This window comes from Ambystoma mexicanum, chromosome 3p, assembly GCF_040938575.1.
Source record: "Ambystoma mexicanum isolate Mex_15411 chromosome 3p, UKY_AmexF1_1, whole genome shotgun sequence".
Taxonomy (NCBI): domain Eukaryota; kingdom Metazoa; phylum Chordata; class Amphibia; order Caudata; family Ambystomatidae; genus Ambystoma; species Ambystoma mexicanum.
In genome coordinates this window covers 1,088,821,007-1,088,838,909 of record NC_090925.1, presented here as the reverse complement: position 1 = coordinate 1,088,838,909, position 17,903 = coordinate 1,088,821,007, and positions in this window count along the sequence as shown.

Sequence of the window (17,903 nt, the reverse complement as noted above, 5' to 3'; positions counted from 1 at the left end):
GCGGGTGTGGTGAGCAAGGAAATAGACGCATCCAGAAAGATAGCACATAAATTCATATAAAAAAAGAAGATAGGTTGTGCTTTCGGTGTGGTAGTGCACGTCACTTGTCTACATCTCCCATTTGTCCTGGAAGGCGTGTGAATTGTAGTATTTGTAAGAAATGGGGCCATTTCGAAAATTGTTGTAAGAATTATCAGATTGGTGGTGGAAAAGGGACCCCTTCTAATTGAAGAGTATGACGGTGTGTCGTCGGAGGAAGGTGATGTGTCAGAGAATGAAATTGTTACTGTGCACATGGTACGGTGCACTGGGTCTGATGAATGTGAACACCCTTCTGCCTGGATTGAAGTGAATGGACATCTAGTAAAGATGCTAGCAGACTCATGTTCAAAGATAACTTTGATGTCCAGAGCGGTATTTGAGAATGGGATAGGTGGTTCTATGAAACATATGTTTCCCTCTGACAAGGTCCCTGGTGGGTACAATGGAGACAGAATAGATAGTTTGGGATGTTGTAATGCTGAGTTCAAGTTTAAAGGCAGAGTGACACATGGAAAAATGTATGTTACCAAAAAAGGGGAAACTTTGCTTGGATGGAAGGAACAGAGGGGGTTATGTATTAAGTTGGACCTAAATAGTGAGGTGCAAGTACTCAATGTGGCCAACGTGCCGGGGTCAAATAGAAACATTGCTAAAGGTCACGAGATGATAGTGAAATATCCAGAGGTTTTTAGCAACAGTGTGGAATGTCTTAAAGGGATGGTGCACAAAATTGTTGTAAAGGAGGGATGCAGACCAGTTGCTGCCAAGCTCAGACCGTTACCGTTGTCAATGCAGAAGGCTGGGCGTGAGGAGCTACTAAAGCTAGAAAAAGAAGGCATCATTGAACATGCCAAGGCAGTGGAGTGGATTTTTCCTGTGGTGGTGGTGATGAAAAGTAATAGGGATTTGAGAGTATGCATTGACTTAAGGGAACTTAATCGGTGTGTTTTGGCTGATCGCCACCCACTTCCAAACATGGGAGAACTGTTGAGTAGGAGTGGGAATGCAAAGTTCTTTGCAAAAGTAGATATGGCAAGTGCTTACCATCAGATCGGTTTAGATGCTAATTCTCGCAAACTAACTTCATTTATTACATATAAGGGAATATATCAATTTTGGTGCATGCCTTTTGGATTGATATCGGCATCTTCTGTATTTCAAAAGGTTATGGACAAGCTGTTAAGAGATGTCAGTGGAGTATGGTGTTTTCAAGACGATGTTCTCATATGTGCAAAAGATGAGGAAGAATTGAAAGAAAGGCTTGATGTGGTCCTGGGAATTTTTAAGGCAAGGGGTATAGCCTTGCGTGGTGAAAAGTGTGTTTTTATGACTCGGGTTGTCGAATATCTTGGTCATGAGATATCAGAGCAAGGACTCAAACCAAAAAGGAATTTGGTAGATTCCATTATGAAAACCCAAGCACCAAAGAATAAAGCAGAATTAAGGTCATTTCTGGGTACTATTGAATTTTACCATCGGTTTGTTGAGAACTATGCTGACTGTGTAACCAGTTTAAGGGCGTTGTTAAGAATGGGTGTTGATTTTGACTGGAGCAGGGAGTGTGAGAGAGAATTCGAAGAGATTTAAAGGAAGATTGATATGGCGAAACCTTTGGCGATGTTTGACAGGAGGAAGAGGACTATTCTTTCTGTTGACGCCAGTGATACTGGCATAGGAGTTGTGATGTTACAGCCTGATGTTGATGGCACAGAGGTGGTCCTAATGCATGCCTCCCGCATGTTGAAAGGTGCAGAACTTAATTATTCCGTTCTGGAAAAAGAAGCTTTGGCGTGCCATTGGGGCATAGAGAAATTGAAGAAGTTTGTGTGGGGTCAGGATTTTACGTTAAGAACTGATCATAAGCTGCTTAAATCGATATTTGAAAGTAAAGGCATTGACAAAGTCTCAAGGAGAGTTGCCTGTTGGGTAACAAGATTACAATGCCACAAATTTATTATAGAGGTGGTTGCTGGTAAAGAGAATGCGCAAGCTGATCATGCTTCTAGGGTGAAGTTGGAAAGTTGTGTAAGTGAGGGAGGCAGCAAAGTGTGTAGCAAGAGTGATATGGTTTTTGCCACAGTGGAAGGTATTATACAAAAGCAAAAATGGATTCGAGTTTTGTAATCCGATGAAATGTGGAAACGCGTTATATCCTTTGTAAAAGAAGAATGGCCTGAGAAGAGGCTGCTGTCTGGTGAGGAAAGATCACTATGGGAAGTGAGAATTGAACTGTCAGTGAAGGAGGGACTATTGTATCGGTGGGATAAATTGGTGGTTCCCGGATGTCTGAGAAAAAAGTTGATAAGATCTGCTCATCAAGGACATTTAGGCATGTGTAAAAACAAAGAAGTAATAAAAGCAGATTACTGGTGGCCAGGGATTGATCGCAAAATTGAGAGAGTGATTGGTTTGTGTACTGATTGTGTGAAATCGGGAAAGAATATGATGGCGGTGTCCCAGCCGATGGGGAAGACAAGTGCACCTGAGGGAGTCTGGCAGGATTTAGCGATGGATGTTTTGGGGCCAGTTGACATGGGTGTGGGTCGAGGAAGGTTCATCCTTGCCCTGGTTGACACTTTCTCAAGGTGGACTTCAAGATAATGAGAGAAGTTACATGTCAACGCATCATAGAATTTCTGGAAAGTGTGTTTGAGAGGGAATATCTCGATAAGTGTGGGATTGGGCACAAAAGAACTCCATTATATTATCCCCAAGGAAATGGTATGGTTGAAAGAGTTAATCGATGTATCATGGAAGCTATCCGAGGAGCGAATGCATGTGGTCTAGATAGGAAAGTGGCTGTGAGAGAAAGGTTATACGCGTTGCGGATGGCTCCAGGTCTCGAGACAGGTGTGAGCCCTTTTGAACTTATGAGAGGTAGAAGGGCAAACACTTTGGTGTCGCCAGCCTGGCTTGGCAGAGCAAGAGAGACGGATGTGGTTGTGGATGTTGTGAGAAGAAGGATGGATTTCAATAAAATACAAAGACTCCTTGTTGAAAGAGAGTGTGCATTAGAGCTGGAATATTGTTAACTGTGTGCAATGGTTTCCAAAAAGACATGTGTGCTGCAGATGCAGACTTTGTGTAAACTAGGAAAAGGCATATGTGACAGATTTAAGGCTGCACAAATGCACATAGAAGGAAATAAATACATTTGCAATATGTGCATTTGAAAGTGAGGTGGATATGTGTCTCTCTAAGAACAGTGAGCAAGGGGTCCACGTCTGGATTCCCCTGGTACCTTAGGGTGAGACCCAAAGTTACTTAATATGCAATACAAAGTGGGGTCTGGGAGTCTCTACCAGCATGAACACAGCCCATTGACCTGTTCTTGGGTGGATGGCCCCTGGGGAAATGTATATGTTAAAGATGCAGTTCAAAGGAATAGAGCCCTGGGGGAGGAGGAAGTAGAGGAGGAGAAAGGGTGCAGAATATATTTTGAGGAATGGTTGGTTAAGAATGAGCTAAGCCATTCCATTGCCCGCTCCGAGATAGCAAGTGTATCATGGTGCCTTTTAATGAGGATGGAATGGTTCACTGTGTCAAATGCAGATAGAAGATCAAGGAGGATGAGAACAGAAGGGGATTAGGAACTGAGGGATGCAAGCAGTTCTTCATGGGTGTTCAGAAGAGCCGTGTCCGTGACTCAGGAAGCTTGGAATCCACACTGGTGTACATGTAGACCGCCAACTAGTACGTTGTGGGTGTTGATTTGGGGGACGGCCAACTTCTCGAGCAGTTTCACCAGGAAGGGGGTGATTGAAATGGGGCAATAGTTGGCTGGGCAGGAAGGGTCTGCAGATGGTATTGTAAGGACGGGGTGCACAGGGGAGTGCTGGGGTGGAGGATGGAAAAGAACCAGTATCCAAGGAGTGGTTGCAGAGATCAGCACGAGCAGGGGCGAGAGAGGAGATGTTGCCCTTGATGGATCTGGATGAGCATGGGCCCACCTGATTGGAAGAGACCTTCATGAAGTTTACAACTCTGGTGACTTCTTCAGGGGAGACAGGAGCAAAGGAGGAGAAGAAGGAAGGAGGAGGGTGAGTGGTAGTGGGGCTATAGGAGGAGGTGTGTTGGAAGAGAATGTCACAAGGATGTTCAGTGTGTCCAGGCTTTTTGAAAAGAAGTGAGAGGTGGGGTATTACAAAGGGACCATGAAGGAGTAGGGGCAGAAGATACTGTGGATGGGTTGGAAAGTTGCCTGCACATTTTGTAGAGTGCAGCCATGATGCAAACCACAAGAATGCAATTACACAAATACTCACCTCTTGCACTCCCAGCAGGGTCATACTTGACACATCAATTCACAGAGGCCGATGTCAGAATGGAAGGCTGGCCACAGAGGCAACTGCCATGAAAGACAGAAGCAGACAACACAAAGCAATGTGATACAGCAAGCAAGGTTACATGCATGCTAAATGTAGGATGCAAACAAAAAGTGCATGGTCCATGCAGACCAGCTGTGGTCAATTTTAAGCTGCAAATACCATGGTGCAGCATGCCCGGTACATGTATGTGAAAGCACAAAAACCACTAAACCTAATGTGCTGGTACACAACATAGCATCCATAAAAGTGAATACATCTTCACATGTTTGTGGCTTTTCACTGGTGCTGCACGCTGTAATTGTTGATCCATAAGCAAGAGCCCAAATGTGCCCTCGATTCATAACCTCACAAACATTGCAAGGGATGTGAAGTGTCACTCATTTCACATGCTCAAAGTGCTATGAGACACACACCAGCACGACCATCAATACCTGTCACATGCAACAAACAGCTGGCCATGCACCCACTCCCAAACACCCATGAAAGGCCCACACATTTGAACTCCCACAATTTAGAATATGAAACCAGTAGCCCCACCAATCCATCAAAACAACACCATGACCAGACCTATCACCAGAAGCACACCCTATGAAACATGCACCCATGAAGAAGTACCGGTACCCCACAAGACAAATCACTCCCAAGTGATCACGCACAGTGCAAGACGATGCACACCATCGGGAGACACTTCCCCTAAATGCAATCACATGCATAGTAACAACAGAAAAAACATGCATATCCATAACAACACATGATTTGATACAGAAAATTTGCAGAAAGCACCCACTGCAGAAGCACCACAGGATGCAAGAGAGTGACATGACATAGATTGTGACCTGCCCAGAAGTGCAGCGTACCACAACAGACAGAGGGAGAGAGAGTGACACTGAGAGGGAATACCAAGGAAATTCCACAACAAGGAGTACACTGGCTGGATTGGATTGACCAGGGTATTTAACACAGTGACATGAGTACCACTTAAATAACCATACCGGCATGGTAGCATGCAAAGCACATATAAGTAAAGTTACACATGCAGCAAACATGATGACCAATCACGCATGCTCAACATGCAAGACAGTGTTCATGCTTACCCACTGATTCCGTCGGCATGGTGTGAATCCCGCATCACCCTCACCCGGAACTGTGTCTCCAAATTAGGTGCAGGAGGGACAGCAGTCACCACCACAGATCACGGATTACTTAAACAACATGGGAGAAGACATTACAACAGGCATAATGAAGTACCATTCATACAGCACACATGTGCAAGTAAACACAGAACCCATAGTTACCTGTACATGCCATCCTGTGTACCACCATGCAAACATGTAAGTATACCTCACTATGCATGCTTGCATGTCCACCAACGCAAACGTCATGGCCTTGAGATGTTAACAGCACACCACAAGGAAAAAATACAAAAAATAATTAAAAAAAACCTTGATCAAAATTCAGGGCATGTCACCATGAGAGAAACAGCATCCACACACCATATACAAGAAGCTATCTGATCATGGCATAGGCAGACTGGCAACAACATTCCCTGCTCAGGGCTATGCTGCCAGTGTACACATTGCCAACAAACAGGGTTGTTAGCAAGCACACAGACACATGGCACAGCAAACTATTAACTATTGCCAATGAAATGGACATGGTCATGTGGCTCTGTGACGTGAAATTACATGACATGTCAACAGGCAGACACACATATTCACATCCAAGTCCGCATCCATCACATAACACAGCAGTGTTGACCTGGCACAGGGACTGTACACAATGGGAACATGCCGTAAATGTGGAAAAAAGGAAACAGTCCCAGTTGATGCATGACTGTAAGAGTAACACCTAGCCAAGGTCTGTGAAGTGGAGAGAGTAACTAAATGAAGTTGGAGATAGACACAAGGTACAGTGACCCACACGAGGGAAAGCGGGTGGTGCTGAGTGTGTGAGGGGATCAGGCCTCACAGCAATTTGACTCAGGAGTCATTGCCATAGTGGCAGCAGGGATGTGCACAGTCTAGACATATTCAAACTCAGGGCACGCCGTAAGATGTGTTGGTTGCCATCTTGGATGTTGTATGTAGCATGGAAGCACCTACGTACATGTGTGAATAGAGAATCTATACCCTGCAGTGCATGAAGTGTAACTCGTTTTTCAGACACAAGCACATGTCTAGCAGATCAGAGTCATTGACATCAAGGATGTAACTAACAAGAGGGCTCTTTGTGGTATCATGTTGCAGATGTTGGGTGGAAATGCTAGTGGGGGATGAGTTCTGTCACATGTCCATGTTCAACTGATGTACAACACATGGGTTGTGTCCATACTTGAGTACACTTGACAGGAGTCAGTACACCACAACATGGTTCACCCATGGCAGTCATTCAAATGCAGCCAGATGTGCACCACAATCATACATCTTGGTGATGGTTCACTACATGTACTCAGGATGAACAATCTTGGTCACTCAACAGACATGCCCTTGTAATTTGGCAGGCCTCCCATGCCTTGCACCCGCTCTATTAGAATTAATTGGCTCATAGCCTCTTCATGCTGAGTCATCTCCTTCTCTTCTGGTGACCCCCCTCCAGTTGCCACAGCAGAGGTGAGGGTGGCACCCAGCTTGGACTTGGTGCGATGGGTGAGGTCATTCCAGCGCTTCACTTCCTGAGCAGCAGTGCGCTTCTCAAACCGTAAGGTGTTGATCTCATCCATGACATGCTGCCAATGCACCATAGAATGAGCGCTCCCCGGTTGCAGGCACATGTCATGGTGGTGCATGGTCACGTAGTCCATGAGGATCTGCAGTTCATCATCATGGAAGTTCCTCTTCCTCAACGTGCCAGTGTCCTGTGCCGTTCCATGGGGTGGAGCCTGTTCCTGCTCTGCAGGGTTTGCCTTCTTGCCACGTGGTGTTGGTGTTGACCCTTTGTGTCTGGGACCACTATGGGCTCCAGATGCTGTACTACTAGTGGCCTGGAGCATGGCATTACTACCCTTCGGGCCTGGGACAGCTGCTTCAGCTGCACATCCCTTACCCTTCGAGCTAGGACAGCTGCTTAAACTGAACATCCCTTACCCTTCGGGGTTGGGACAGCTGCGTCCCTTACCCTTTAGGGCTGGGACAGCTGCTTCAGCTGCACATCCCTTACCCTTCGGGCTGGGACAGATGCTTCAACTGCACATCCCTTACCCTTTGGGCTGGGACAGCTGCTTCTGCAGGATGTCCCTGGACCCTTGGGCCTGGGACAGCTGCATCCACAGGAGGTCCCTGGACCCTTGGGCCTGGAACAGCTGGTTCCACAGTTGATTACTGATCCCGGCCACCTCTGCCCCCTTCCTTTACACTCATGTTCCAGGTGTAAGTCAACAATGGAAGGCACACCAAGCAATTGGCCTGGGTAATTAGAGTGAGGGGGCAGTGTACGTGATGTAAGACGTACTTCTGTGGCCTAGCAAGGCTCAAAAGCACCCAAGATGTCAAAAATATTGAATACTTAACACACAGGCATCTCAAAAAATGGATAAATGCATACACGAGACCAGGATAGCTTCCATAAAAAGAAAAGGTGGTACACCATACGCAGTTGCACCCAGCAACACAGAAAATGCATATGCGAACCCCACTAAAGGTAAGAACAGAGGTACGTCATACACAGGGGCACCCAGAGTAGGAAAAATGCATACATGACTCACCGTTAGCCTTGCAAAATACAAAACTAGACACATGTATGCGCTGAGGCAAATCCCCCACCAAAATAAGCAGTTTGTATGGTCCCTGAAGTGAACAGATTGCGTGGCACCCCAATATTCACAGCATTCCACTTGTCCATTTCCTCCCCCTCGCACTCACAGTCAGAGATGCTTCTACACATACTTATGTATCCCTGATTCTCACATGCTCAATGCCAGTGTGCAGCGCATGTCACGTAAGTTACGTTCTGGGGGCTTTGCTCAGATTTCACATGTCCACGCTCATTTTTTATACGCAAAGTCCCATCGCTCTGTTTCCAGCTGCCATCTGAATAATACACAGAAGTGCCTTTTTACATGCCTCCTGCTGCCCGGTGCTGCCTCCTACTTAGCGATCTGCTGCTGTCTGTCCAGGGTGTGTGCCTGCTGCCCACCTGCACTGCATTTGGAGTGCCTGCTGTCCAGCCATTGGCAGTGCTCCTGTCCTTGGCCCTGTGACCACCTCAGCTGATTCATCAGACTCCCACTGTGCCATACCGCCACCACCGCTCCACAGCCCAGCTCCAGGACCACCTTACCCAACCACACCTGCCTTGGGGGTTGCCATGTCTGCACTGTCATCTTCAGACCAGAGCGGCAACTCCAAGGCAGCAAGGCAAAGGGCTGTCAACTTCACCGCCAGGGAAGTTGACATACTGCTGGAGAAGGTCCTGGAGCATTATGATGCCCTCTTCATCCCAGTGATGCAACAAAACAAGGAAGGACATCAGCAGATCTGGGACTGGCTAACAAATGCCATCAGCACAGAGGGAAAGGCATCCAGCACCTTCAAGACCATGCACAAGCACTGGAAGGAACTAAAATCCAGAACCCACAGCAAGGCCCTGTGCTACCTCCAGGCCGGTGCCACCGCAGAGGTGTACCATGCTCACAGGTGCCAGATGTCAAATGCCAACATGCGGATCCTGGAGAAGTTTTAACTGGCACTGCACACCCTGGTCTGCGAGTTACGTGAACGTCTGGAGTTGACTGGTGAGTATGCATGCGGTTCAATGCTCTACGGTGCATGTGCATGTCACTGGATGTTGGCAGTGAGCCCCTTTGGCTTGCAGCAAGTATGTCTCTGAGACGGATGTCTGCGTGCATGCCCCAGACATTGCTCTCCATGTGTGCATTGAGACAATACGTATTTTGCATGAGATATCACTTTCATTATCTGTTGTATTGATGCCTTTCAGACCGTGCACATGTTTTGTTACTTGTCTGAGACATGCCATTGTGACAAGTGTGACAGCGGACAGTTGCACACATCATGTGCATGCATGATGTACATGTGTATGTGCCAAAGATGGGAATGCGTGACTGGCCATCACACATGCCTGTATGCAACACATGCATTTGGATGTCTGGCTTAGTCATGTAAAGGGATTACAGTTCACGGGACTCTGATGTGATTGGTCATCACACCGCTTGGAGCCTCTCAGTTGATGTGGGTGCATGACATGTGTATGTGTTTGTTGTTGATGCATGCTGACATGTGCATGTGCAAATGATGCATCTGTGTGGTACATATGCAATTGATTGGTTGTGACAGTGGCAAACAGCCTGATGTGAATGTGTGGAGTGATGGCCAGGCATGTGTCTACATGAATGTGGATTGCATGTCCATGTGTCTTTGTGTGTAGGTTGTTGGTTGTTCACACGACTAGTCATGTTCATGTGAATGTTGGTATTACCACACACAAATTGGTCCAGTACAGTGATGTTTCTGTTCTGTGTCTGTTTTTCGACAGTTGCATCCGATGAAGGGGGCAGAACCAGTGCTGTGGAGTATGGCAGCAAGGATGCCTCCATCAGGCAGAGGCGCAGGGTCCAGTCACGCCCCAATAAAAGCACATCTTAGAGGAGCAATGTTGCTGTGGCAGCGCCGGTGACATTGGGCATGGCAGCTCAGGGTAAGTTCAAGAAGGTGAAGTTGGGAGTAGACTCTTCAGCAGAGGTGGGGACAGGTGATGCCACATAGGGGCCATCCATGGCGGAAGACATCCCAGAGTTATCCAGGTTGGTGGAGGGGGAGAAGTTGGCCATTGCACCCCAGCCCATGGGGTCAGGTGGGTGTGTTAAGGTGGGCGTGCCTACTGCAGTCCTGTGCCAGGGGCATGAGGCTCTGCAGGCCACCATGGAGGTTCCTGTGCAAAAATTTTGTCTCTGGGCCATCGGATGCAGCTGTATGCACTTGCCGGGATGCCTCCACCCACACCCACCACTCAATGTTGGCTGATTTTTCCACCCAGACCAACACCCTCTTACCATCTGGTGCTGCCATCCAGGTCTATGTGCTACCTCTGCAGGTCAGGATAGCGAGGTATACAGCCATCATTCGTGATGATGTGCTGGCTAAACGTAGTCTGCTTGCACAACATCACAGTGATGTATACAGGATCATCAACTGGCTTGCAACATGCCTGCTCCATGTTGTGCTCCATGGGTGGTTCACTGCTGCAACCCACTCCTCATCTTCCTCCTCTGTGTGCCAGTCATCCTCCATGGTGCCTTCCTGCCCAGATACCACCAGGGCTCCCTGTGCACCACGCCCACGTACATTGCCTAGTATGGTGAAGCCAACATCCCTGTCCGAGTTGGGAGTCCAAGGTCAATCAGCTGAGGTGTTCACTGTGCCTCCCCAGTCACAGACAGGGTCATCCGCAATGGAGGGACAGCAGGCACCCAAAAGCAGTGCATGGGCCATATGGCCTAGACAGCGTCATCAGCTCAGAGGGTTTACACACATAGCAGGCACTGTGCACTGTGCCAGCAGGTGGCAACAAGGAGGCGGCTACATTTTTCAGGGAAGAACATCCAAAGGGGGCAGGTGCGTGGTGTGAGGTGGTAGGCACATGGGACAGGATGTCTTCCGTGTTCTAAGAATATGGGTAGCTGATTGGAGCAGAGGCAGTGGGTTCAGGAAGTGAGGATTGTGTTGTCAGGGTTGAGATTGGGCTGCGTTGGGTCAGGAGGCGGGCTGCCATCCTGGACGACACTTGCAGGGAGGCCGAAGTGGTAGAGACAAAGATGCTCAAGGCCCGTATGAGGAATGGGGACCTGGCGCTGGACTCAGCCCTTGTGTAAAGGCTAAGTGAGATTGGTGAGGAGGATTTGGACTAGCCCTCTGCCTGTGTACATAGTTCTTTAGGTGTAGGTTTCCTTTCTTTATTTATTATTTTCCCCAGACTTTCAAGACATTCCTTGCCTGTTTTTATTGTATATAGTTGTTTAGGCATAAGATAATCATTTTTGTACATATTTACCATGGACTACTTTTTGCTTCATTCAAAGCTTATTTTTTTGCATATTTATTTAATATACATCATTCTGTGTGTTACATTCCACACTTCGTGCAGTTCTTTTTATTGTCAGCCTCTTTTATAGTTCTATTTTCAGCCAGTGCATCTCTCCATTGCAAGACATGTGTCTTGTGGCATGCATGTTTGTGTATTGTTGTTGCTGGGATGGTTGCGGATGGCAGGATGCACATGTGCCTGGCATGTGGTGGTGGGTCATCAGACAACTGGGTCTGCAGTGCATTCTTGGAATAGCATTTACCTGTGCTACATCACTGTGTGCTTGGCATCAGTGTGGTTGGGGTGGAGGGAGGTCAGCTCAATGTGTGAGTGTTCCATGGTCACGTTTATAGCACATTAGTTTGTCATTGCTGTGTAAAAGACATGTCATGCAGATACCTGAAGCAGCACGTGCAGTCACGCAATGCCTTCTCTCACGTGTTGTTCAGCATCTACCGCTGGAATGCAGTAGTGGGCCATATTTACTCTTCCAGAGTGGCAGCACAATTCTCTAGTCTCTGTGAGCCATGCTCTCTCTGACTGCCCTACCATCACCCATGCATGGCCCTATCATGTGATTGTTCCCTGACAGGTATTTTGCCACCCAGCTCACTCATGCACAGGCTGTGACACGCCTGGCCATTGTTTGTGGATCTTGCAACAACTTTTGGTCAGTTTGCTTCTGTCCTGGGCACATATTCTGTCACTGTGTTTTGATGTCTTGGCAATGTGCCATGGGCAACATGCACATGTTTTTGCATTCACTTGTCACATGTGTATGGTGGGGGATTATTAAGGCCTGGAAGGGTGTCGACCTCCACTGATTCCAGTTGGTCAGATTTGCAGACTACATGTTGGTGTTGCAATTCATGGTGTAGTCAGATGACAGAAGTTCAGGTGAGCATCAGACAAGCATTGCAATGGTATTTTGTCAGACTGTCAGGGTGCTGCCCGTGGGGGGTGTCCAGTCTGGAGGGGGCTGCCTGAGGGTGGTGTCCAGTCTGTAGGGGGCTGCCTGTGGGGGGTGCCCAGTCTGGAGGGGGCTGCCTGTGGGGGTTGTCACAGGTCAGGGGGGCCGAGGGTGGTATCCAGTCTGGAGGGGGCTGCCTGTGGGTGCTGTCACAGGTGAGGGAGGCTTGGGGGTGGTGTACAGTATGTAGGAGACTGCCTGTGGGGGGTATGAAGACTGGAGGGGGCTGCCTGTGGGGGTGTCCAGTGTGGAGGGGGCTTCCTATGGGTGGTGTCCAGTCTGTAGGGGGCTGCCTGTGGGGGGTGTCTAGTCTACAGGGGGCTGCCTGTGGGTGATGTCACCGTTGAGGAGTCTGGGGGGTGGTGTGTGGACTACAGTGGTTGATATGCAGAAGGGGTGTATGTGGACAGGATGTGCGCCAAGGGTATAGGGGGGAACTCATGTTTTTGTAAGGGGTGTAGCCTACACTTATGAGGGGGCCAGCCTTATCACGGGAATGCAAGGTTAGGCACATGAGGCACATGATTTCAATGGGGTGTGGCCTGGGCTTGCGAGGGAGGGCACGCATATTCTCAGGGGGTGCGGCCTGGGACTGCGAGGTGAGACACGCAATTTTGCTGGGGTGCAGCCTGGGCTTGCGAGGGAGGGCATGTGTTTTCTCTGGGGTGCGGCCTGGGATTGCGAGGTGAGGCATGTGATTTTGCTGGGGTGCGGCCTGGGCTTGGGAGGGAAAGAATGCATTTTCTCTGGGGTGCAGACTGGGATTGCAAGGTGAGGCACGTAATTTCACTGGGCTACAGACTGGGATTGCAAGGTGAGGCGTGCCATTTTTGCTGGGGAACTGGATGCTGGGCCAGGGGTGGCACGGATGCTTGCGCCATATTAGTCCTTTAGCTTGCTATTTTGTGTGCGTGATGCCGTGTTGTGGGCGTTCCTCGTGCAGCTTCGTTACTTGCGCGACTGCTAGTAGTGCGTCTTGAAATCCATGAATATGCTTGGCGCGCAATATTTTTTCTGTGTCACTGCTCGCGATCCTTGTGCCATTTCTGCACTAAATTCCATGAATCGGGCCCAATGCATTTTACAATAAGCATTTTATAAGGCACCTGGGCCTTCTGTCCATATGTAATGTATTTCTTTAATCTCACAATTGCAAAAGACATGAGTATCACTTCTGGATTGTCCATACACAGGCCAGTTATATGAGAAAACCATGTTCACCTTGAAACCAAGTGGGCACTTCTCTTTGCATACTGTCATTTGGGATAAGGAAAGGGAAGTTCTTTTATTTCTCATGAATGCAATAAGCCTGGTTTCACTTGAGATTTCTCTATCACAATCTGCTATTATGTAACTTTGATGCCACATGCTGCCATTCAGGGGTGTTGCTAGGTCTGGAAAAGGTCTGGGGCTATGCTAATGTCGGAACTGTCGGTATTCGGGGCTAGCTAGCCTTTCGGTTGTAACCCCTGAGCTTCTATCCGGGCCTACAATCAAAAGACCCGGGGCTATAGCCCCCTCAGCCCCCCCCCCCAGCAACGACGTCTCTGCTGCCATTTCTCTGAATTCCAATTTAAATGGTGGCTTTTCACAGTCTATGAAACCCTCCTTTCAGCCACGTCTTTCTTTTTCCTTGCTGGAATGTATTGTACATATGTTTGAACTTTTGAACTTCCAAAAGCCTCATGTCTGACATCACCATTTCTGTGCTGGCTTTAGGCTTCAATGGGACTCCATCTTAGCCAGTTTCATTAAAGTCACTGTGGCCTCTTTATTTCTGGCATTCAGGGGCTATATTTTACCCCATACCCCAGCTGTAGACACAAACACCCCTACCCGTGTTTTGTGGAACCATTTCCCAGGCTAGGTCCACATATGGCCCTAAGGGGCAGACCACACCCCGTGCCTTGGCCCAGGCTCTGCCCTAGCCATGAGATCCCGGGCTTGTTAATCTCTACAAACAATGGAGACCATGGGGGTCATTCTGAGTTGGGCGGTAAGGCTTACCGGGCACTGGTAAGGAGACCGGTGCCGGTAAACCCTTACCGCCCAATTCCAAGGTCCCTTAGCGGGAACCGCAGAGAACGTGTGGTCTGACCACACGTCCTTTACGGGTCCCGCTAAGGGACCAGGGCGCTAATTACGGGCCTACTATTCGCGGGCCCGTAATTAGCGCCTTCCTCACTCCCATTGATCCCTATGGGGCTCAAATGAGAATGGGGAATGGTTGGCTGAATGGGGACTTACCGGCTCCGCACAGGTCGGAATGTCCCGGTAAGTCCGCATTAAACCAGACCAGACACGGACCCGGTATTGGAGGCAGCCATGGTGCTAATAGCACCATGACAGCCTCCAATCTCGGAATGAGGCCCTATATCACACAGCCTGACATACCGCCAACAGATCCCTCATCACAGGCCCTTTCCAACAGTGCCTGGACCATACAGGAAGAGTGATGTGCATCAATCATGCACAGTGGACCGTGGGCGATGAAAACAGAGGCTCTAGAGGCGAGGCACATCAGTCACAGTATGATTTAGCTTCCAATTAAAAAGTCATTACAAAGCTGTAGAATATTCTAGAAAAGAAGACAAAAATTAATAACTAATTGCTGTTTCGTAATGATTAGAAATCTCACCAAATAAAACAAGATGGAGGGGCCATTACTGTGCAAAGCTTCAATGAGCGGGAAACGCAATAGAGCTGTCAGAAAAGAAAATGCGAAGATGAGCCTGCGGCCAGCTCTTGCAATTTTACACTGGCTTGGCGAGAGGGAGGCTCGCGCATTTCTTCAAATTAAAGGCACTCAGCTGCGGCGCACTGGTTACTGGCTTGCTGATCCGTGCATGGCCCGGCTCTGCCTTTCAGTCTGGTGACTGACGGCTTGGCTTTTTCCACGTTACGAATCCAGAGCCCGTGGAAGGTGTCAGAGGGTCGAGGCGGAAAATTGAAACCCTGCCTTCATCGCACACCTCCACAAAGCTGCAGCGGCTTCCACCTGAAACCCGCCTTTTCAGTCAGACCCAGGCTTTCCTTATAAAACAATGATTATAGTACTTGAGTACCATTAGTACAACCAGTGCTGGAAACGGAGAAAAGAAAATCACTAGGGTTTTGCACCTAGTGGGTGTGTAGGGTCAGCCAGATAGAAGGGGCGTATATAGCTACGGAGTCATTGCAGTAAAGTGAAAGGCTGTTAAAAAGTGAAAAATCACAGGTCTACATAAGACTCCGTTTTATAAAGATTACTTGAAATGTGTACAATGCACGATGGATAGAATTGTTTTGCGTGCTGCAAAGCGAATTTTTGCAGTGCAAAGTGACTTTGTACTGACTTTGCACTGGTACAATGTCACTTTGCACTGCAAAAATACACTTTGCACCGCTCTGTAAATCATGGTGTTTGTTGGCAGTGCAAAGTCACTTTGCATAACGCTAAAAATTCCATGAATCAGGCCCTAAACGTATAATTATGGCACCATAAAAATTGTTATTTTTATATGTTGTACAAAAAGAGTATAATTGTCGATATAGCTAAACACAGTGAAAATAATTGCATCCTACGATCATCTCTCTTAGCTAATGTCCACCATGTGATTCAATGTTATTCACCTCCTCCCTTTTCTAATCGCCCTTCATTCGCATCTCTTAAGGAACATGCCACCGCCCATAGCCACTCCCCATTACCTACACGCTGCTGTGCCTGCAGAAGTCCAACAAGACAAATCATATCAAAACTTCTGAGCTAAGTCTTCAAATGCTGGCAACAGCTGATCACTGCAGGTGCGGTATTATACAGCAGCTCGGGACAGGCATTTTGGTTCCCAGGATTTGGCAATCAGAAGAGCCAATTTTCCCAGAGTCCGAATTTTAGGGCACCCCACCCAATCCCAGCAGAGTTGAACTGAACTGAACAAAGATCTACAGCTTCAACAATGAATTTGTTTTTTAAATGAACTCCAAGGATAGAAAATATGGTGTTTTTTTTATTTATTTTTTATTGTTCTTGGTTTATCACAAACCTTTACAAACAAACGTTTTACATATAAACTGTACAATTCATTGGGCATTTAAAACATTAATTTCCTAAAAAAATAAAAAAAATTACATACAAGTAAGCACATTTTTCAAGAAGTTTTAAATATCTTGAATAGTTCATTCATGGTTTGTACAGCAGAAATTGAGTTTCCATATATACAATAAATCTGTATGAAGCATAAGTCAAGGATCTATATATCCGTTTCATCAGTCTAACCCATAGTAAATCCAAGGAATCTGGGAGTAAAGGGTTGACAAAGTTCAGAAACATCATAGATCTTTCGTTTTTAAAGTATACACATTCTAGGATAATATGTCTTAAAGTTTCAGTGCAGCCCGGAAATCTACATTCTTTTCACCCACTTATTTCAGTTATGTTAGCCCACTAGGATACACGCTCATGAGTTGCAAATTGGTTAAGTTTAAACCTCAGAAACGTATTACGAACAATCTTACAAGGGCAAGATATGATTTACAACAAATGAGGCATCCTTTTCCTTGGAAACTTTGTGTATTCCGTAAAGGTTTTGTAGGTTAACAGCATTTCAATGGTTTGAATCCAATCATATTCATTTTTTTTTTTCTTAACATATGCAGGTCTAATGATTAAATCATCTTCAGATAGGTCCATTTCTATTAAAAACGATGTCATCCGTTTACAATACATTTTAAATGAGTTGAAGTATGCATCAGATTGCATACTGTGCAGATCACTATAAAGAGAATTTGTAGGTGGTGCCAAATTTTTGGAATAATTACACAGCATTTGCCAGTGATAGCGGCTTGACCAAGATAACAGTCCAAATTCATGACGGATTATCGAATTCGGGATGGACATAGCCAGACCTAGTGCTGACTTCATCATATGACCTTGTAGAGAATTTAAGATCAAATCTATATTGACTAGACACATGCCAGTTTAATATAGAATCACTGGTTCAACCTTTTTTGTCAAAAATTCTACTAATGGAAGTAGCAAGTATTTATGGAATTTTTTATGAATAAATCTCAATTGAGCCAGTAGAGGACGTGCTTTCTCTTCTAAATAATCAGACCAGTATTTCAGCGAAGCAAAATTACAGATGTTATATCCCAAATAGGTCAAAGAACAAGGCTGGTTAATTAATTACCGAAGACCCCCGAGCCATGCGGTCTCACCATCCTACAAACATCAGTGTTACCAGCCAACATTACCGCCATCTCATCAGTCATATCTGTCGTGATACTATCAATACCTGCCCTTGCACGACTCTCAGTAGAAACTCGAGACTCGGCTCTCGGCTGCACCTCGCACCCCAGTACTACCCTTTGTAACCATTAACACAGCCACCCCCGCGAGCTACCACACTATGTGCTCTACCTTATCTCTGGCTCACAATTCCGCCAACGACGGCACACAGTCTCACCACACTACGTCACCTGTTGCTACCCAACCTAGTTTACCTTGTGCCCTATCGATCAGGAACCAAAAATTAGCCTCTAGATGC